The sequence below is a fragment of the Meles meles genome, chromosome 21 (assembly GCF_922984935.1).
Source record: "Meles meles chromosome 21, mMelMel3.1 paternal haplotype, whole genome shotgun sequence".
NCBI lineage: Eukaryota > Metazoa > Chordata > Mammalia > Carnivora > Mustelidae > Meles > Meles meles.
The window spans coordinates 6,250,224-6,270,490 of record NC_060086.1 but is presented as its reverse complement, the minus strand read 5'-3'; the positions used below and the strand labels follow the sequence as shown (position 1 = coordinate 6,270,490).

General features: G+C 47.7%; 2 long non-coding RNA genes across 3 annotated transcripts; one reads left to right on the top strand and one right to left on the bottom strand.

The window, feature by feature from the left end:
• Positions 1 to 3,442: 3,442 nt before the first annotated feature.
• Positions 3,443 to 19,839, bottom strand: LOC123933805. 2 transcript variants are annotated; one of them, XR_006816677.1, is made up of 4 exons: positions 19,554 to 19,839; positions 19,002 to 19,107; positions 4,947 to 5,165; positions 3,443 to 3,495 (listed from the first exon to the last, which is right to left on the bottom strand). It is a non-coding gene; the product is annotated as an uncharacterized LOC123933805 (long non-coding RNA). The 2 variants fall into 2 exon arrangements; XR_006816676.1 differs by lacking the exon at positions 3,443 to 3,495 and having other exon boundaries at positions 4,355 to 5,165; positions 19,554 to 19,837.
• Positions 3,995 to 14,040, top strand: LOC123933806. Its single transcript, XR_006816678.1, has 3 exons — positions 3,995 to 4,251; positions 10,443 to 10,644; positions 13,544 to 14,040. It is a non-coding gene; the product is annotated as an uncharacterized LOC123933806 (long non-coding RNA).
• Positions 19,840 to 20,267: the final 428 nt, after the last annotated feature.

Below are 20,267 nucleotides of genomic sequence, written 5' to 3'. Positions count from 1 at the left end.
GTTACATACCGTAATTTGCTTTTTTTTTTTTTTAAAGATTCCATTTATTTATTTGACACAGAAAGACAACAAGAGAGGGAACACAAGCAGGGGGAGTGGGAGAGGAAGAATCAGGCTTCCTGCTCAGCAGGGAGCCCGATTCGGGGCTCGATCCCAGGACCCTGGGATCATGACCTGAGCTGAAGGCAGATGTTTAGTGATGGAGCCACCCAGGCGCCCCCAAAATTTACTTTTTACAACAGCTTATTGAGATACAATTCACCCACTTAAACCGTACCATTCAATGGTCTTTAGTATATGCTCAGAGTTGTGCAACTATCATCACGATCAATTATTCGACATTGTCATCACCTCAGAAAGAAACCTAGTACCCACCAGCAGCCACAGCAAAATTCGGACCCCAAAGTCCCAGGCAACCACTAGTGAACTTCCTGTCTTTATGGATTTGTTCATTCCGCATGTTTTGCCTAAACGTTATCATATAATACAAGGTCCTTCGTGACTGGCTTCTTTCAGTTAGCAAAATGTTCTCAAGGTTCATGCCTGTTCTAGCATGTTCCAGTAATTTATTTATTTATTTCCTTTCATTATGGAATAATAGTCCATAGATTCCTATGGATAGACTACATTGAAAAAAAATAAATCTCTGGGTGCCTGGTGGCTCAGTCAGTTAGGCATCTGCAACCGGCTCCGGTCATGATCTCAGGGTCCTGGGATCGAGCCCTGTGTCAGGCTCCTTGCTCAGGGGATAATCTGTTTGTCCTTCTCCCTCTGTCCCTCCTCCCTGCTTGTGCTCGTGCTCTGTCTCCCAAATCAATCAATAAATAAAATCTTTTTAAAAACATCTATTTATCAGATGGGCATTGGGGGTGTTTCCACTTTGGGGTTACTATAAATACTGTCTTAGTTCATTTAGGCTGCTATTTAGAAAAACAAAAACATAAACATAAACGAGGTAGAACATAACTGAAATTGATTTTTCATGGTTCTGGAGGCTGGGAACTCCAAAATCAAGGCTCTGGCAGGTTCAGGTCTGGTGAGAGCCTGCTTCTTCATTGAGGCCAGCTTCTTGTTGTTAGTCTCATGCAATGGAAGCCGGGAGGGAGCTCTCTGGGATTTCTTGTAAAACGACATTTGTGGAAAAGATCATTTGTTTCCCATTGAATGGTCCCTCACCCTCGTTGAAAAATCAGCTGATCATAAAAGTGAGAGTTTGGATCTGGCCTCTCGGTTCTTAATTTATTAATTAATTTTAAATGTAGTAATTTTGTAGTCAGGAAGCAGGGTCCTCCACTTTGTGCACTTCTTTCAAGATTGTTTTAGCTATCCTGGATCCCTTATATTTCCATGTGAATCCTAGGATTGGCTTTTCAACTTCTGGGGATTAAAAAGAAAAACACAACTAATTAGGATTTTGACAGAGAACACTTTGAATCTAGAAATCAGTTTGGGAGGACTGCCATCTCAACAATATGAAATCTTCCAATCCATGAACATGGGATGTCTTTATTGACGTCTTTCTTAATTTCTTTAATGATGTTTTATAGTTTTCAGTGTACAAACCTTACACTTAAAAAAATTTATTCTTGGGCGCCTGGGTGGCTCAGTGGTTTAAGCCGCTGCCTTCGGCTCAGGTCATGATCTCAGGGTCCTGGGATCGAGTCCCGCATCGGGCTCTCTGCTCGGCAGGGAGCCTGCTTCCCTCTCACTCTCTCTGCCTGCCTCTCTGCCTACTTGTATCTCTCTCTGTCAAATAAATAAATAAAATCTTTGAAAAGGAAAAGAAAAAAAAATTTATTCTTAAATATTTTATTCTTTTCATTGCTATTATAAGTAGAATTGCTTTCTTAATTTCATTTTTGGAATGAAATTTATTTATCTATTTATTTATTTATTTAAAGATTATTTGTTTATTTGAGAGTGAGACAGCACAAGCAGGGGGAGGGGCAGAGGTAGAGAGAAAAGCAGACTCCCTGCTGAGCAGGAAGCCCCGAAGCAGAGCTCCATCCCAGGTCTCTGAGATCACAACCTGAGCCCAAGGCAGATGCCCAACCTACTGAGCCACCCGGGCACCCTGCTGAGATCTTTACTGTGACGATACTGGTGTGTCTCCTTCGTGTATGCCTGCATTCACCAACCATGACTGGCAATGCTTGACACCCTTTGTAAGGACAGGGGATTTCAGAGATGAATTGGACCATCCTTCTCTGCACAAGCCAGTCTGGTGGGACAGACAGACCTGTGGGAGGACAATTACTTGAGGAGCAGAACAGTGGGCGGTCACACTTCAATTGTGCTCCCTCCTCCGTGCCCAGCCCAGCCCTAAGCCCCTGAAGAAGCTGAACTCATTTAAAGCTCATTAACAGGGGCACCTGGGTGGCTCAGTGGGTTAAGCCGCTGCCTTTGGCTCAGGTCATGATCTCAGGGTCCTGGGATCGAGCCCCGCATCGGGCTCTCTGCTCAGTAGGGAGCCTGCTTCCCTCTCTCTCTCTCTGCCTGCCTCTCTGTCTGCTTGTGATCTCTGTCTGTCAAATAAATAAATTAAAAAAAAATAATAAAGCTCATTAACATCCCTTAGAGGTGATACTTTTTTCTCCCTTTTGCGTCAGAGAAAACTCACGCAAGGTGACACGGCCAGTAATGAGCCTAGGCAGGATCTGAACCTGGAGCTGGAGCTCGGAGCTCTCCTGCTGTTCGCTCCCTCTACAAAATCATCACAACAGAAGCAGCAAAGTGCCACAGCAGTAAATACGGTAACAAGAAATACGGTAATGACAACTACGACCCGAGGTGGGCATAGAGTCCTGCAGATCCCGAGAGGACAACAGTCCACTCTACCTGGAGGCGTAGAAGGACGTTTCCATGGAGCCTTGAAAAAAGAATTCACCAGAACCCGACAGTGGGGAGGTCCTTTGGAGTCTGTGGGAAATTAGCATCCGTCTGCTTGTTACAGAAGTGCTCTCCTTAAAAGAACAGGGAGGAAGAACTATAGAGAACAATTTTCTTAATCACTATGTCCTCCCTCTCTGCTCATTTCAATTACAACCAAAATAACATTTTTTATTGAAAACAGAAATATTTAAAAATTTTAAGTTTAAGTGTAAAAAAGTCACACTTAACATACATTTTTTTCCTTTTTTTTAAATTTTATTTATTTATTTGACAGACAGAGATCACAAGTAGGCAGAGAGAGAGAGAGAGGAGGAAGCAGGCTCCCCGCTGAGCAGGGAGCCCGATGCGGGGCTCGATCCCAAGACCCTGGAATCATGACCTGAGCCAAAGGCAGAGGCTTTAACCCACTGAGCCACCCAGGCGCCCCAATTTTTAAAAATTTATTTAAGTGTGGCGCCTGGGTGGCTCAGTCTGTTAAAGCGTCTGCCTTCGGCTCAGGGCATGATCCCAGGGTCCCGAGTTCAAGCCCGGCATCCAGCTCCTTGCTCAGCAGGAAGCCTGCTTTTCCTTCTCCCACTCCCCTTGCTTGTGTTCCCTTTCTCACTGTCAAATAAATAAATAAAATCTTTTTTAAAAATGTATTTAAGAAATCTATACACCCAACGCCGGGCTCAAACTCCCAATCCTCCTTCCCCCACCGCAGATCAAGAATCCCTAAAATATTTTTAAGAGAAGTATTATTTACTGATTTCTAATCACACGTGTCTATGATATTCTAACCACTTTGAAATGGACCCAGAACGGTGTAAAAATTGCAGTTTGCAGGCCAAAGACTGCCAGGGGCTTTTTGGTGGGAGAGCAAATCACAGCGCGGCCGTAAGCAGAAGGTCCCCGAGGACGGCAAACTTGGATTCCTGCCTCAACTGGGAGTTTATAAACATTTTCCATGAGATGGCAGTAGCTCTTCAAGGAGTCGTGGAAAATGATCTCAGCTGAAAATTCAAGTTTTTTGGTGTTGGTGGGTTTGTTTTTGTTTTTTGTGGGTTTTTTTTTTTTTTTTTGCCATTAAAGGGATGTCTCTTTCATGCATGTGAACTTTGCCTACCTTAGACTAAAAGCCACGATTTCATAATTCCCCGATTTACAGAGCAAAACTGGTTTCAAGTGTAGCTCTTTTCTGGAATTTTCTCCACCCTATTTTCTACCAGCTCACGCAGGAGGCGGACAGAGGCTTCCTTCTACCTCTCAAGGTCATTTCCGAGCCAGCGGGTCGTAATGAATGATGCAAAATGTGATTCGCACCACAGCGACCAGAAAGCCCTGTTCAAGGTCAGCCCTACCGAGCAACGGAAGCGAGAGGTAAGTGATTCTGGCATCTGGAAGTTTTTCGTGCTTCCCCCCGCCAGCGAGTGTGTCCCTTACTCTCTCTGCTGACTGCCCTGTTAATTTCTATTTTCTCAGAAATCCGCACCGATCCCAATTTACGCTGTGAGTAGGAGACAAGAGTAAGAGAGGAGCCCAGTTAGCTCAAGCGCAGTGGAGAACAAAAACTAGAAAGGATGGGCGGTCACGGAAGAGGATTGTTTCTGTCCCAGAACAAAGGGGCAGATGGATAAGGCCAGGCTGAGCCCGGGCTCTGCCTCTTAGCAGCTGGGCCCTCACCTGATCTCTGAGCCGGTGTTTTTCAACCTTAGAAAGGACAACAATACCTATTCACGGGATCCGAGAGTGCAAAGGGAAGAATGTCCAAATTAGTGGGAGTTAGCCAAATATTTTACCAGGCCATCCAAATATGCTTCCCTGCCGGCTTTTTTATTTTTATTTTTCCCCTTTGCCTGTTTCCCACCCCAGAAAGTCGGCGGAATAAAATTCAAAGTCCTCATCCTCTTGTCAATCCCTTTTTGGCTGGCTGTCCTCCCGGGTGGCACAGCAGAATCACTCCGGAGCCCTCCCTCCAGCCCGAGGCAATGGCCGCAGTCCCCGTGGGTGGGGTGTGAACTTGAGGCTGCCACTTCGGAAACCCTCTGAATGCCCTTGAAGGGATTCTGCCTTACCCAGAGCCATCACGTGGTTTCCTTGCGAAGGCCGCTGCCGGCCAAGAAGTCCAAGATTTCGCTTAAGTGGATCTGGGAAGCATCTGCTTCAAATTCAACCTCGCAGATTCCGTGGGTTCTCACTGAGATCAATGGACCTACTTGCCTTCTGGTCTTAGAGCAGCATTTTCAAGAGCATCTTTAAACACTAACTCAACAGGGAAAGTGGAGATCCGTGACCTGTAATTTGCAAGACCTTTAATTTACTCTAATTATAAGGACACTTCTGAAATTAATGTCCAGATAACCAAAGGCACTAGATGACTGTCCAATGCCTCCCAGCAGGGCCTTCCTCCCTTCCCGCTTCTCTGTCCCTCTCCAAAACAATGCTTCAATTCAGGTGGGTTTGGGTTTGGGGGGTTTTTTTGGTTTTTGGTTTTTAATTTTTGTTTTTTTTTTTTTTTTTTTTACTACTTTAAGTACTTTATTTGCTGTGACCCAGTTCTAAAGCCCCTCTGATGAAAATATCAGCAGTTTTTGGTTAAATCAGTTTGTTTTGTTTTTTATATTTTGCAGATCTCTTGAGGATTTTTTTTTCTTCAAACAATTTTTTTAAAAAATATTTTGGGGGGCGCCTGGGTGGGTCAGTGGGTTAAGCACCTGACTCTTGGTTTCAGCTCATGTGGTGTCTCTGGATCATGAGACCAAGTCCCAGAGTCTGTTTCAGATTCTCCCGCTCCTTCTCACGCCTCCCCAAAATAAGTAAATAAATCTCTTTTTTTTTTAAGATTTTATTTATTTATTTGACAGACAGAGATCACAAGTAGGCAGAGAGTGAGGGGGAAGCAGTCTCCCTGCTGAGCAGAGAGCCCCATGCGGGGCTTGATCTCAGGACGCTGAGATCATGACCTGAGCCAAAGGCAGAGGCTTTAACCCACTGAGCCACTCAGGCGCCCCAAATAAATAAATCTTAAAAAGATTTTTTTTTTTTTCCTCCCAGAGAGGAGCCTAACACAGGGCTTGAAATAACGACCCTTAGAGACCTGGGCTGAGATCAAGAGTCCGACCATTCACCCACTCAGCCACCCAGGCGCCCCTCAAATTTTAATTTAAATTCTATTTAGTTGACATACAGTCAACTCCTTGGTTTCAGGAGTAGAACTCAGCGAGGCATCACTTAACATGCAACACCCGTGCCCTCCATAGAGCTGCCTGGGTAGCTTAGTCATTAAGCTGAGCCTTTGGCTTAGGTCAGGATCCCAGGGTCCTGGGATCGAGTCCCACATTGGGCTCTCTGCTCAGCGGGGAGTCTGCTTTTCCTTCTGCCTGCTGCTCCCCTGCTTATGTTCTCTTTCTGACAAATAAATAAATAAAATCTTTTAAAAAGTGCCTCCTTAATACCCAGCTCCCATCCAGCCCACCGTCCACCCACGCCCCTCCATCAACCCTCTGTTCTCTATCTTTAAGAGTCTCTTAGGATTTGCTTCTCTCTCTCTCTCTCTCTCTCTCTTCTTTGCTCCTTGGTTAAATCAGTTTTAAGTCAAAGCCATCCATTAAATAGGAATCTTCAAATGTGACTATTCCAGAAATTTTCTCTGTGACGCCTGATCAAGAAAAATTTATGGTGATATTACCTTTTTCTGGAAGGCATCTGCATATATTTGAACTGAACTCAACATTTTTTAAATATGTCCTAAATCTAAAAAAAAAATTATTCTGTATTAAACCCAAAACAATTTTCATACCACTTCCCTTTCCAGGCTTTTTTGTAAAGTGTGGTCCTGATATGTCTTGGTAAAAAAAAAAAATGAATGTGTGCCAAACTTCCCCTCTTCGAAACAGATTCTCTCTTCCTACAGCCTTGGAAACCAGAGAGCAGCAGCCCACGGTAACAGCTTCTGGCCAAGAGCAAAACTCAGGCTGCTGGAGACCGGGTGTTCCTCTACTGGGGACCACACTTCCCCTGGGATGACCACACTGCAAGCCTGGAACACCTCTGTACACCGTCCTAACCACATCGATAGTCCATTCTGGTTTGTTTTTTTTAAAAGATTTTATTTATTTATGTGTCAGAGCACAAGCAGGGGGAGCAGCAGAGGGAGAGGGAGAAGCAGGCTCCCCGCTGAGCAAGGAGCCCAATGCGGGACTGGATCCTAGGACCCTGGGATCCTGACTTCAGCCGAAGGCAGACGCTTAACCAACAGAGCCACCGAGGTGCCTGTGAATCTCCATATTTATTAAATAATTCCCCATTCCACCTCCCTCAGCTCCCAGCAACTGCCCTTTGACATTCTGTCTGCAGGAACCTGACTGCTCTAAGGATTGCAAAAAAGTGGAATCATACGGCATTTGTCTTTTTGCGGAAGCAAAACATTGTTAAGTTTATTTCTTGAAGTAATCTCTACACCCAACGTGGGCCTCGAACTCCTGACCCCGGAGATCAAGCGTGGCACGCTCCCGTGACAGAGCCGGCCCCGTGCCCCTGGGAGCAGGGTGTTTTCAACCACCCCTTCGTCCCACCGGAGGCACAGCCAGTGAACGCAGGATCTGAAAGTTTGAACTTTACAATGAAGTATGCAAAACACACTCACTCACACACGCTCACACACACTCTCACACACACGCGCTGTATAGAGCCGGGCTGCGTGGAACGAAGTCCATCTGTGGGGGCCACGGGAGGCCTGTTCAGGGAAACTGCCGCAGGAGCAGAAGCGAAAAGTGTGCTTTTCGCAACTGGCAAGGGTCAAGGTCTTTCGAGTTATACAAGAACAGGCCTGCCGGGAGGCTTCTCAGGACGGAGCCTGGAACTGAAACCCGACATGAAAACCGGTTGCAAAGGGAAGAGGGGGGCCCCCCCGGGACCAAACCCAGGCCAGGTGTGGGCAGAGGGGCCTTGTGGGCTCGGAGCTCTGGCCTGGGAATTTCACAAAAGCCTGGTCTGGTTCTGCAGGTTTGGCTTTGAGGATCTGATCCTGGGCCTCCCCGTGTTATCTGCACTTCCCACGCCAACCTGGCCCAGGGTCAAGGTAGGCTGGGTCCAGGAGGAGCCGGGGAGCAGGTGCCCTGAGGACTTCGGCAGGAAGCCCGTCAGCAAGCACTTCTTACCATCTCCACGCGGAAAAACACAGTGTTCTTACTTGACAAAATGTTCTGGAAACTGCTCTGCGGTGGAAGGCGTTGCTGGCCGCCGCGGTGGTCGCAAGGCCAGAGGGGGACCCAGCGCAGGCCGGGGCAGCTGGGGTGACCCCCACTGCCAGGGGACATGGGTGGCCCGACTCGTGGCTTCACGTATGTTCCTAAGATGGGGAACGCAGGCGGGGAAGGCCCTCCCTGAGGCTTCAGGGCTGTTCCTCCCCCTATCCTTTGTTGCTGTGCAATTTGTCTGGATAGCTCTAACTTTTCTTTTCCTTTCTTTTTTAAAGATTTATTTTATTCATTTATTTTAGGGGGTGAGGCAGAGGGAGAAAGCAGACTCCCCACTGAGCGCAGAGCCTGACACGGGGCTCGATCTCACGACCCTGAGATCATGACCTGAGCCGAAACCAGGAGTCAGAAGTTCACTGACTGAGCCACCCAGGCGCCCCTCTACCCTTCCTTTTTAGACCATAAAGCTTTACAAGAGACTGGCCTCCACTGCCTCCAGGTGTGACCATGGGCCACTTCTGGGGCCTGGCGGGTGGACCCATGGGCCAGGGGCTCCTGGGGCCATCAGATCTCCTACAACTCACTGCTTGTCCACACAGCCCCTTGCCCATTCCCTAAGGGCTCATTCCAGCAGCCCAGACCGTCTCCCCTGCCAACCTGCAGGGGCCTCAGCCTTCCGGGGCCTCGAGGCACCCTCCCCGTTTTCATGGAGGGTCCTCGGGTCTGATGTGATATCCTGCACATCGGGGGGAGAAGGGACTTTCTCAGGGTGCCAGGGAGGCCATGGTGGCCCAGAGATATGGGTGTGGGGCTGAGCGACACCTGCCATGTTCCCCTTTCCCCCCATAAGCCCCCACCAGCCAAGGGAAGCTGGCTGTCAGCTGAGGGCCTCTCTCTCCCTCTCTCTCTCTCCTTCCCTCCCTTTCCTCCTCTTCTCTCACAGTCTGTGGTTCCTTAAAGTGAAACAAGCATCCACCCTAAGAACCCGCAATCCCATTTCTTTTTTTTTTAAGATTTTATTTATTTATTTGATAGAGAGATCACAAGGAGGCAGAGAGGCAGGCAGAGAGAGAGAGAGAGAGAGAGAGATGGAAGCAGGCTCTCCGCTAAGCAGAAAGCCCGATGCGGGGCCTGATCCCAGGACCCTGAGAACTGAGCCAAAGGCAGAGGCCCAACGCAGTCAACCACCCAGGCGCCCCCACACAATCCCATTTCTTTTTTTTTTTTTTTTTTTTTTTAAAGATTTTATTCATTTATTTGAAAGACAGAAATTACAAGTAGGCAGAGAGAGAGAGGAGGAAGCAGGCTCTCCGCTGAGCAGAGAGCCCGATGCGGGGCTCGATCCCAGGACTCTGGGATCATGACCTGAGCCGAAGGCAGAGGCTTTAACCCACTGAGCCACCCAGGCGCCCCCACAATCCCATTTCTAAAGATTTTATTTATTTGACAAGGAGGCAGAGAGGCAGGCAGAGAGAGAGAGAGAGAGAGAGAGATGGAAGCAGGCTCTCCGCTAAGCAGAAAGCCCGATGCGGGGCCTGATCCCAGGACCCTGAGAACTGAGCCAAAGGCAGAGGCCCAACGCAGTCAACCACCCAGGCGCCCCCACACAATCCCATTTCTAAAGATTTTATTTATTTGACAAGTAGGCAGAGAGGTAGGCAGAGAGAGAGGGAGAAGCAGTCTCCCCACCGAGCAGGGAGCCCGATGTGGGGCTCCATCCCAGGACCCCGGGATCATGACCTGAGCCGAAGGCAGAGGCTTAACCCACTGAGTCACCCAGGCGCCCCTACACAATCCCATTTCTAACCATTTACCCCAGAGAAGTGAAAACACGTCCACACACAGACTGGTATTACGACCATAGCCACTTTATCCGTGATAACCCCACTGGGGAGACAATAAAAATCGTGCCGCATCCATACAAAGGAATCCGACTCAGCAGTAAGAAGGAATGCGATACTAACTCACAATTCTGTGACGCCAACCCCAAAGCATTAGAGGGGGCCAGGGAAATAAGCCTTACGTAGAAAGTAGGGACTGGATGAGTCCCTTGATAGGAAATTCTGGGACAGGCAAACGAGCGACAGCAAACAGATCAAAGATCACAGGGGCTGGGCGGGGGGGGGGGGGGGGGGGGGGGCGGGGGGAGGATTAACCAAAGCAAGGGGGCACAAGGGCACTTTGTCGGTGATGGAAATGTTCTGGATCTTGGTTATGGCGGAGGTTCCGTGGGTAAACACATTGGTCAGAAACGCATTGAACGAAACCCGGAAAAAGGAATCATTTTCTTCTGTGTAAATAAAGTACTTGAATAATGGGGTTTTTTTGTGTGTGTGTTGTTTTTTGTTTGGTTTTTTTTTTTTTTTAAAGCAGCTTAGCGCAGCTTGACCGAGTGGGTGGCTCCATTTGGCCTGGAAAGGGAAGCTGGAATGACAGGCATCCTGACCAACGCCTCCAGCACAAATGACTTTGGTGGCACAGAAGACCCATTGTGAGCAGACCCGAGTCTCTCTCTCCAGCCTGTTCCGTACCTGGTTCTCAGCCCGGCCGGCACGAACTGGTTCCCGTTCCCTCTGTGAGTCCTGCACCTTGACACCTCCCTGTCTTTGACCTGCTTCTCTCTGTGCTTTCAATACCCCCCACATTTTTGGTGGGGAGTTTCCATGCATCCTTGAGAGCTCCACTCGGGTTTCTCCTCGGGGAAAAAGGCCTCGGGGCTCACCCTACGGCAGGGCTAGCCTCACTGTATTATAACCTGTTACTCTTCTGTCTACACCGTCTGGAGGTCAGGCATGGTGCCCGATTTCCCTCTGCACCCCCCAGGGCACCTAGCACCTTCCCTGAATGCCGTTAGGCAACACGCCCTGCCTACATAAGTCCGCCAAATAACCTAATACCACGATGTGATTCTCTCCATCTTGCAAATGAGGAAACTGTGGCTCTGAGACTCAGGTGATGATGCTGGAGACCTCAAAGGCAGGAGGCGGGCACTGGTAGGACGGAGAGCAGGGCTCAGTCCCCGCCTTCCGTGAGCTCATAGAGGAGAGCCGCTCACAGAGAGTGGGAAGCATTCACCGAATGGAAACATAAGTGAATGAATGAAGGGGTTTGGGTGGCCCTTCCCCGACTTTGCCGGCTGCAGCAGCAGGGACCCACAAGTGTAGCAGCAGTCCCCCCACCCCGCCTCCTCGGAGGGACCTAACCCCGGGAACTCCAGCACACCCCATCTCAAAGGCAGCCAAGCTAGGGACCCTGGGGATTAATTTAGCCTGTGGATTCATAGTTGTTGACGTTGTTTTAAATGATTTTATTTATTTGAGAGAGAGAGAGAAGGGGGAGGGGTAGAGGGAGAAGCAGACTCCCCACTGAGCAGGGAGCCCAACATGGAGCTCGATCCCAGGACCCTGGGATCACAATCTGAGCTGAAGGCAGATGCTTAACCCACTGAGCCACCTGGATGCCCCAGATTCACAGCTTTCTCATTGGGCTTATAGTCACAGCTACGTTTTCTATTCTGCTATAAAAATCTTTTGATTGTATTAAGAAAGTTTATGCCGTAGCTGCTTGCCTTCCGTCTTGCATAAATGTTAACGGCTCTGGGGATGTGCCTAGAACGGGGCCGGAAAGCAGTCAATGTCCCTCCAGTATTTGTTGGAAGTTCTGTCCGTGCGCTTTTATGAAGCTTGATTTTGAGAGACTCAACTTTCCTAGTCAGATTTTAAAAAAATCTTTAATTTCCTATGTCTGTCTGCAACATGCGAGGAAATTGCTTGCAGATAATTTCACTTGACTTGAAAACAAAGCATAACATTTGATTCGGGGCCAAGTGTGCCTGGTTTTCTCCTCCTTTCCAGTTTATTGGTACAACAGATAGAATTGAGCTTACTTCATGGTACCACCCTGAACAGGGCGATTGGGAAACCGGTACCTATGCTCTGCATTATGCTTTTATAAGAATTAAACCTATCATCAAAGTATGATGAAATCAAATTATTGCTCCTTATAACAACATGGGGGAATCTCATAAACAGAATATGGAGGGAAGAGAAAGGACACAGAAGAGTGTATACCCATCATAATTCTGTTTACGTAAACTTCAAAAAGAGCAGGGGTACCTGGCTGGACTGCGTGACTCCTGATCTCGGGGTTGTGAGTTCGAGCCCAACATCGGGTACAGAGATTACTTAAAAATAAAATCTTTTTTTTTTTTAAAGATTTTATTTATTTATTTGAAAGACAGAGATCACAAGCAAGCAGAGGCAGGCAGAGAGCGAGAGGGAAACAGGCTCCCTGCTGAGCAGAGAGCCCGATGCTGGGCTCGATCCCAGGACCCCAGGGGCGCCTGGGTGGCTCAGTGGGTTAAAGCCTCTGCCTTCGGCTCAGGTCCTGGGATAGAGCCCCACATCGGGCTCTCTGCTCAGCAGGGATCTTGCTTCGCCCTCTCTCTGCCTGCCTCTCTGCCTACTGTGATCTCTGTCTGTCAAGTAAATAAATAGAATCTTTAAAAAAAAGAGAGAGAGTTCAGAAAGAGACACAATGTATCTGTGGTCATGGAATCAGGGCAGTGGTTATTATGGTGGGGATTCTGGGGGGACTTCTGGGACATTGTCACTCTCCTATGTCTCGGTCTGAGTTCTGAGCACACAGGGGTACCCCCTGTTAAAGTTCATAAAGCTGTTGACTAGTGTGTGCTCTTGTCTGCTTGCCTGGGATAGACGAATAAAAAAGTTAATGGGACAAAGCCAAATTTCAGCACCTTTTCTAGAATAAAGGAGGGGCTTTTCATCTTTTGCCCTTTAGCGTCTGTGAGCCAGCAAAGAGTTACAATGAGATAAAATGTGGTTTGGGAGGGAGATGGGGGGAGGATGGGCAAACCCGGTGAAAGGGAGTGGGAGGTACAAGATTCCAGTTATAAAATAACTAAGTCCCCGGGGACAAAAGGCACAGCATAGGGAATATAATCAATGGTATTGTGATCGTGTTGTACGGGGACAGATGGGAGCCACGCTTGTGGGGGGGCCCAGCATGACGCACAGAGTTGCAGAGTCCCTGGGAGGTACTCCTTGAACTCCTAACACGGACGTAACAGTGTTTCATTTCAGTTAGTCAACATCTGGGACCTGTTTGTTCTTCTGCAGTAATCTGTAAGATTACCTGTATCTATTTTATGTTGTTATTACTTTTTCATTTCATTGAGCATTAGTTTCAGGCGTAGAACACAGTGATTCTCGGGGCGCCTGGGTGGCTCTGTGGGTTAAAGCCTCTGCCTTTGGCTCAGATCATGATCCCAGGGTCCTGGGATCCAGGCCTGCATCTATCTATCTATCTGCTCCCTGCGGAGCAGAGAGCCTGCTTCCCCCTCTCTCTCTGCCTGCCTCTGCCTACTTGTGATCTCTCTGTCAAATAAATAAATAAAAACTTTAAGAAAAACAAAACAAAACACAGTGATTCTACAACTCTGCACCCTGGTCTAGGTTGAATGGCAAGTCCAGCTCCCGGTCATCCAACAACATGATTACCGCACGGTCGACCAGATTCCCTACACTGTACCTTTCAACCCTGGGACCTCTCCATTCCATCCCTGGAAGCCCGGACCGCACACCCCTCGGTCCCTTTTGTCCATCCCTCCACGCCCTCTGCCCTCTGTCCACCACCAGTTTGTTCTCGGTTTGTTTCTGCCTCTATTTGTTCATCTCTTTTCTTTTCTCAATTCCACATGTAAATCAAATCATAGGGTGTCTGTCTTTCTCTGACTTCTTTCACTTAGCATAATGCCCTCTGGGCTCACAGATATGGTCACAAACAGCGAGATTTCATTCTTTTTTATGGCTGAGTGCTATTACTCGGAGCTATTTTAATTGATTGACTTCTTAGGATTTTGCCCAACGTGATTGTTTCAATTTGTTTTTATAAATTTGTTTAGAAAGCAAATACCTTTTAAAAATGAGGGGCATCTGGGTGGCTCAGTGGGTTAAAGCCTCTGCCATCGGATTGGGTCATGATCCCGGGGTCCTGGGCTCTCTGCTCAGCAGGGAGCCTGCTTCCCCCTTTCTCTCTGCCTGTCTCTCTGCCTACTTGTGATCTCTGTCTGTCAAATAAATAAAATCCTAAAACAAAAATGAACACCTCCATGGTATGTGGAAACAAAAATGTTCCTACAGTTCATTTCTAAGTTAGCTAGTTACTGTTTTGTTTGCTCAGTAAACGATGTTTAGCTGTTAAATGCGAGTACGTGAACACACCCAAGAATGCCACTTTGGTAAATGAGGCCATTTTCAGGATCATTTTCAGATCCCAGAAAATCCCAGATCCCAGGAAACCAGCCCATTCTGTATGCTAAAGAAATAGCATCGTTCCGATATCAGTAATGCTTACTGGTAAATGTCTTCCTCTCTTGTTTCTTTTTTCTTTCACTTTGAATTCTATTTTGTGATTAAAAATCAGGAGAGTTCTACCAAAATCCAAATTTCTGACTTCTCTGAATCCAGAAAATCTGGTGACAGGGGACCTGTGTTTCTGATTGGGAACAAGTGGCTGACTCCTATTTTATCAGGCATTGTCATGTGACAGGCACTTACCCTGGGCCGGGACTGCGGGTCAAGTAATGAAAGAGATGAAGTCTCTGCTCTCAAGAAATTAGAATCATGGGGCGCCTGGGTGTGGCTAAGTTGGTTAACTGTCTGCCTTTGGCTCCGGTCATGATCTCGGGGTCCTGGGATCGAGCCCCACGTCGGGCTCCCTGTTCAGCCAGGAACCTGCTTCTCCCTCTCCCTCGGCCTGCTGCTCCCCCTTCTTGTGCTCTCTCTCAGATAAATATATACATATTTTAAAAAAAAATTCCAGAATCCTGATTTTTTAAAACAATTTTATGTATTTGTTTGTTTGAGAGAGAGACAGCAAGTGAGTGAGGGCAGGGTGGGGGGCAGAGGGAGACAGAGAGAGAATCTCAAAAAAGCTCGATGTGGAGCCTGCTCCCGCTCCCATGAGATCACTACCTGAGCTGAAACCAAGAGCCAGATGCTTAACCAGCCGTGCCACCTAGGCACCCCAAGACTGTTTTCTTTTTTAAAGATTTTATTTATTTATTTGACAGACAGAGATCACAAGTAGGCAGAGCAGCAGGCAGAGAGAGGGGGAAGCAGGCTCTCGCTGAGCAGGGAGCCTGATACCAGACTCGATCCCAGGACCCCGGGATCATGACCTGAGCCGAAGGCAGAGGCTCAACCCACGGAGCCACCCAGGCGCCCCAAGACTGATGATTTTAATCTATGGTGTAGGAAGGATTCATGGGCTGGGAATAAGGGGTCGGGATCAAATGGGAAGGAGTACCAGTGAGACTGGGGGGTGGTGCAAATGGTCTATACTTTGATGACAATGGTTACCATGTATTTGTCAGACCTCAAAGAACTGTACTCTTAAAATGGGTGTATTTACGTTAATTTTACAAATCCATTTTGTTCTCATTATCCATACACACACACAGGTAACCACACGGAGTGGTCGATGCGTTAACGGATTTATTACAATAACCTTATCATGATAACCTGATGATTTCGTAAAAATCATCAGGTTGTCTGCCTTAACCTTACACAATGGTACGTCAATTATATTTCAATAAAAATGGCAAGAACATAAAAAAATAAATTCCTATGATAAAAAAAAATCCAATCTGGTGGCACACAAAATGGTCGAGCGGGCAGCTCTGGGGGTCAGTCCCTTCTCCACTGAAGCAAACCCTGAGTTGAAAAGAATGACTATAATCAACGATTTCAGAACTCTGGGACCTGATCCAGGTCCTTGTAACAATCAGAAGAGTGCTTGACGAGGGAGAGGCTGCTGTTTCATAACCAGCGTGCACAAAGCCGCCGCGATTGCCTGGTCCTCGGTCCCTACCATGACTGTGGGTACAGCAGCCTGTGTTTCTGGAGAGGCTGGATGGGTGCCAGTGTGGGCAGTGGGGAATATTTTCCTTCAAAACTTTGGGGTTGTGCCCTTTGGTTTGTCTGGTGGTTACCGGAGAGGATTAGTGTAGACACGTACCTGCCTTTCCCTCTCCAGCTCCATCGTGCTTGTGTTCCCTCTCTTGTTATCTCTCTGTCATAAATAAATAAAGTCTTTAAAAAAAAATTAACGTTGATCCATCTCAAACTCTTCAAAACGACTGAGGAGAAAACACCTCCTAACTCACTCTATGAGACCAGCCTTACCATGATAGCAAAGCCAGACAAAGACACTAAAAGAGAAGAAAACTATAGGGGCACCTGGGTGGCTCAGTTGGTTAAGTGTCTGAGTCTTGATTTCAGCTGGGATCACGGTCTCGGGGTCATGAGACTGAGCTACAATAGTTTCTGTGCTGGGTGTGGAATCTGCTTAAGATTCTCTCTCCCTCTCCCTCTGCAGCACCCCCCCCACCCCCTCGTGCTCACTCATGCTCTCTCTCTAAAAAAAGGAAGGAAGGGAGGGAGGGAGGAAAGAAGGAGAAAACTAGGTCAATATCCTTTATGAATACAGATGCAAAAATCTTCAACAAAATACTAGCAAACTGAATTCGGCAGCGCATTAAGAGGATTATGTGCATTTCGCTCTGAAATATGAAAATCAATCAGTGTAATACATTTCATTAACAGAAGGAAGGAGAAACAGCTACATGATCATTTCAATTGAGCAGAAAAATAATCTAACAAAAAAAAGGTTTTTTTTAAGATTTTATTTATTTGACAGAGAGACAGCAAGAGAGGGAATACAAGCAGGAGGAGTGGGAGAGGGAGAAGCAGGCTTCCCGCTGAGCAGGGAGCCCCACGCGGGGCTCGATCCCAGGATTCTGGGATCTCGACCTGAGCAGAAGGCAGCGGCTTAATGACTGAGCCACCCAGGTGCCCCAATCTAACGAAATCGAACACTGTTTCATGGTAACGACACTCGGCAAACTAGGAATACAAGGGAACTTCTTCCACATGATAAAGTCCATATATGAAAAACCCAGAAAAATGTCATAGTTAGCAGTGAAAGACTGAAAGCATTTCCCCTAAGATTGGGAACAAAACTAGGATGTTGGGGCACCTGGCTGGCTCCGTCAGCGGATTGTGTGACTCTTGATCTTGGGCTTGTGAGCTTGAGCCCATGTTGGGTGTAGAGAGTACTTAAAGGTTAAAAAAAAACAACTTAAAAAATAAACAAAACAAGGATGTCTGCTTTCCCCATTTAATTCCCCATTTATTTTCCACATAGAAGCCCTAGTCCGAGTAATTAGGCAAGAAGAAAAAAAAGCATCAAAATTGAATAGGAAGAAATAAAATTATTCCAGTTCACGGACAGTGTGATGTTATATGTAGGATGTCCTAAAGAACCAGGCAGAGGGAGAAGCAGGTTTCCACTGAGCAAGGAGCCCCATGTGGAAGTGGATCCCAGGACTCTGGGATCATGACCTGAGCTGAAGGCAGATGCTTAACTGACTGAGCCACCCAGGTGTTCCAAATCACTTGGGTTTCTATAAACTAAGCGATGAGCAAGTTGAAAAGGAAATGAAGAAAACAGGGACGCCTGGGTGGCTCAGTGGGTTGAGCATCTGCCTTGGGCTCAGGTCGTGATCTCAGGGTCCTGGGATCGAGTCGGGTGTCAGGGTCCCTGCTTAGCGGGGAGTCTGGCCCCTCTCCCTCTGCCCCTCCCCCTGCTTGTGAGCACTCTCTCTAATAAAAAAAAAAAGGAAATTAAGAAAGCAATTCCATTTCCAAGAGCATGAAAAAGAATATAATACTTAGGAATAAATAAACTTAACTAAGGAGACCAAAGTTTCATATACTGAAAGCTTCAAAACACTGCTGAAAGAAACTAAAGACCTAAACGAGTGGAAGGATGATTTACAATCGCGGAGTACAACAGTTACTGTTGTCACAATGACGATACTACCTGAAGTGAAGAACTACTACTCTGTGCAAGGCACTCTGCCAGCTGTAGATTGCAAGTGACTACAGATTCAATAGAATCCCTATCAAAATCCAAATGCCTGGGTGGCTCAGTCACTAAGCATCTGCCTTTAGCTCAGGTCATGATCCCAGGGTCCTGGGATTGAGCCCTGCATCGGGCTCCCTGCTTCTTCCTCTCCCACTTCCCCTACTTGTGTTCCCTCTCTCGCTGTGTCTTCCTCATCAAATAAATAAAAATCTTTAAAAAAATTAAAAAAAAGTCTGGTGGCGTCTCCAAAAGTTCAACATGAAATTACTGTACGACCCAGCCATTCCACTTCTAGGACTATATCCCATAGGAAAACAGAGGTGCCTGACTGGCTCAGACAGGGGAGCCTGCTGCTCTCAATCTCTGGGTTGTGAGTTCGAGCCCCACATGGGGCATAGAGACGACCAAATATCTTAAAAAAAAAAAAAAAGGACAAGAAAAAGAAGTGGAAACAGGAACCCAAATAGATACTCAAAAAGATAGTTCGTGAATGCTCATAGCAGCATTATCCACAATAGACAAAAGGTGGAAATGCCTCCCATCGGATGAACGGACACGCAAAATAAATACACAGAGAACGGAAAAGTAGCCATAAAAAGAAATTTCTGTTGCGTATGCTTCAGCGAATAGCACTGAAAACTTGCTAGACGAAAGCAGCCAGTTACAAAAGGGCAAATACTGTGCGATCCTCTTTTTATGAGATATGTAGAAAAGGCAGAAAGTACGATAGAAGTTACCGGCCGGAGGGAGAAGAAAATGGGGAGTTAGGGGCGCCTGGGTGGCTGAGTGGATTAAGCCACTGCCTTCAGCTCAGGTCATGGTCTCAGGGTCCTGGGATCAAGCCCCGCATCGGGCTTTCTGCTCAGTGGGGAGCCTACTTCCTCCTCTCTCTCTCTGCCTGCCTCTGCCTACTTGTGATCTCTCTCTGTCAAATAAATAAATAAAATCTTTAAAAAAAAAAGAAAGAAAATGGGGAGTTACCGCTTAATGGTGGAATTTTTGTTTGGGTCCTGCCAAAGTCCTGGAATCCGCTCACTGTGACGGCTGCACAACAGTGTCGAGGTCCTTGGTGTCACGAACAGTCGCCCTAGAAATGGTTCCAACAGTGAGTTTTATGTTATATATATTTTATTGACAACCGAACCAAAATGCATAACGAAGTGAGCATTCCTTTCGGACTAGTTGCATGGGCAGACCGTGGAAAAGGGGAACTTTTCCAACTTTGTGGGTCGATGATGCTGTCTGGGGCGGGGGACCGGGGGCGAGGAGTGGGGATGCCAACTCGTGGCATCCTGAGCAAGAGCGAGGGCCTGAACTAGGACACCAGGACAGGGGGCTCCTGGGCAGGTTCTAAAGACGGACAGGCGTGTCCCGAGCTCTTTCTGTCCTCCTGCAAACTGTATGGCCCCGGACAGCCCTAACCCGCCCTGGGATTGCTCTGCTCTGGCTGGCGGCAGCCCCCCCCTGCCAGGATGCAGCTGCTTTCAGGGGGGACACTCCCTCACACCTCCCACCTCCACGCAGGTGCCCTACCAGCTCTCCTGCCGCCATGTGCTGCTGGGGTTTCCAGGAACTCGGAGGAGGCCCCTTGGCCAGCGATGGGAGCCTGCGGGGAGGGCAGAGTCCAGGTCCCCGCGGGGCAGGACTTCCGCCCCGCCTGGACGACCTTGCCCCCACCCCGTCCCCAGGGGCTGCAGGGGAAGTGACAAGCCCGCAGGTCCTGTGGGAGGGATGCCCCGCGGCCCACCCAGCGGGCGGGAGAGCAGAACCTGGAAATGGGACGGGGACCCGCACCCGGTGGGCGGGACAGCCTTACAGGCAGGGTGCAACGGAGAGCCCGGGCAGCTCCAGCACACAGGGGAGACGCAGGGAAGTGGAAATGCAGAAACCCTGCTTGGGGAGAAGGTGTGTACGCGTCTGTGTACGTATGCATGCCTGTGTCTGCATGTCCGTGTGCATTTATCTATGTCCGCATACATCGTGGTGTGGGGGAGGCTTTTCTCACCACTGATTTTTAACACTGAACACTTAAGGCAGAAAATGGATACATTCGACTGTATCAACCATAAAACTTAAGCACAGCAACGCGCACACAAAAAAATGTCACGATCTAATGACAAGCTGAGAAAACATTTTAACACACCTAAGGAGAGAAAGGCAAATTTCTTTCATTTTATGTAGCCCTGGCACAGGAGAGTAAGATGGAGTCTGGGGGGAAGCAAAGGACTTAATGGAGAAAATGCAAAC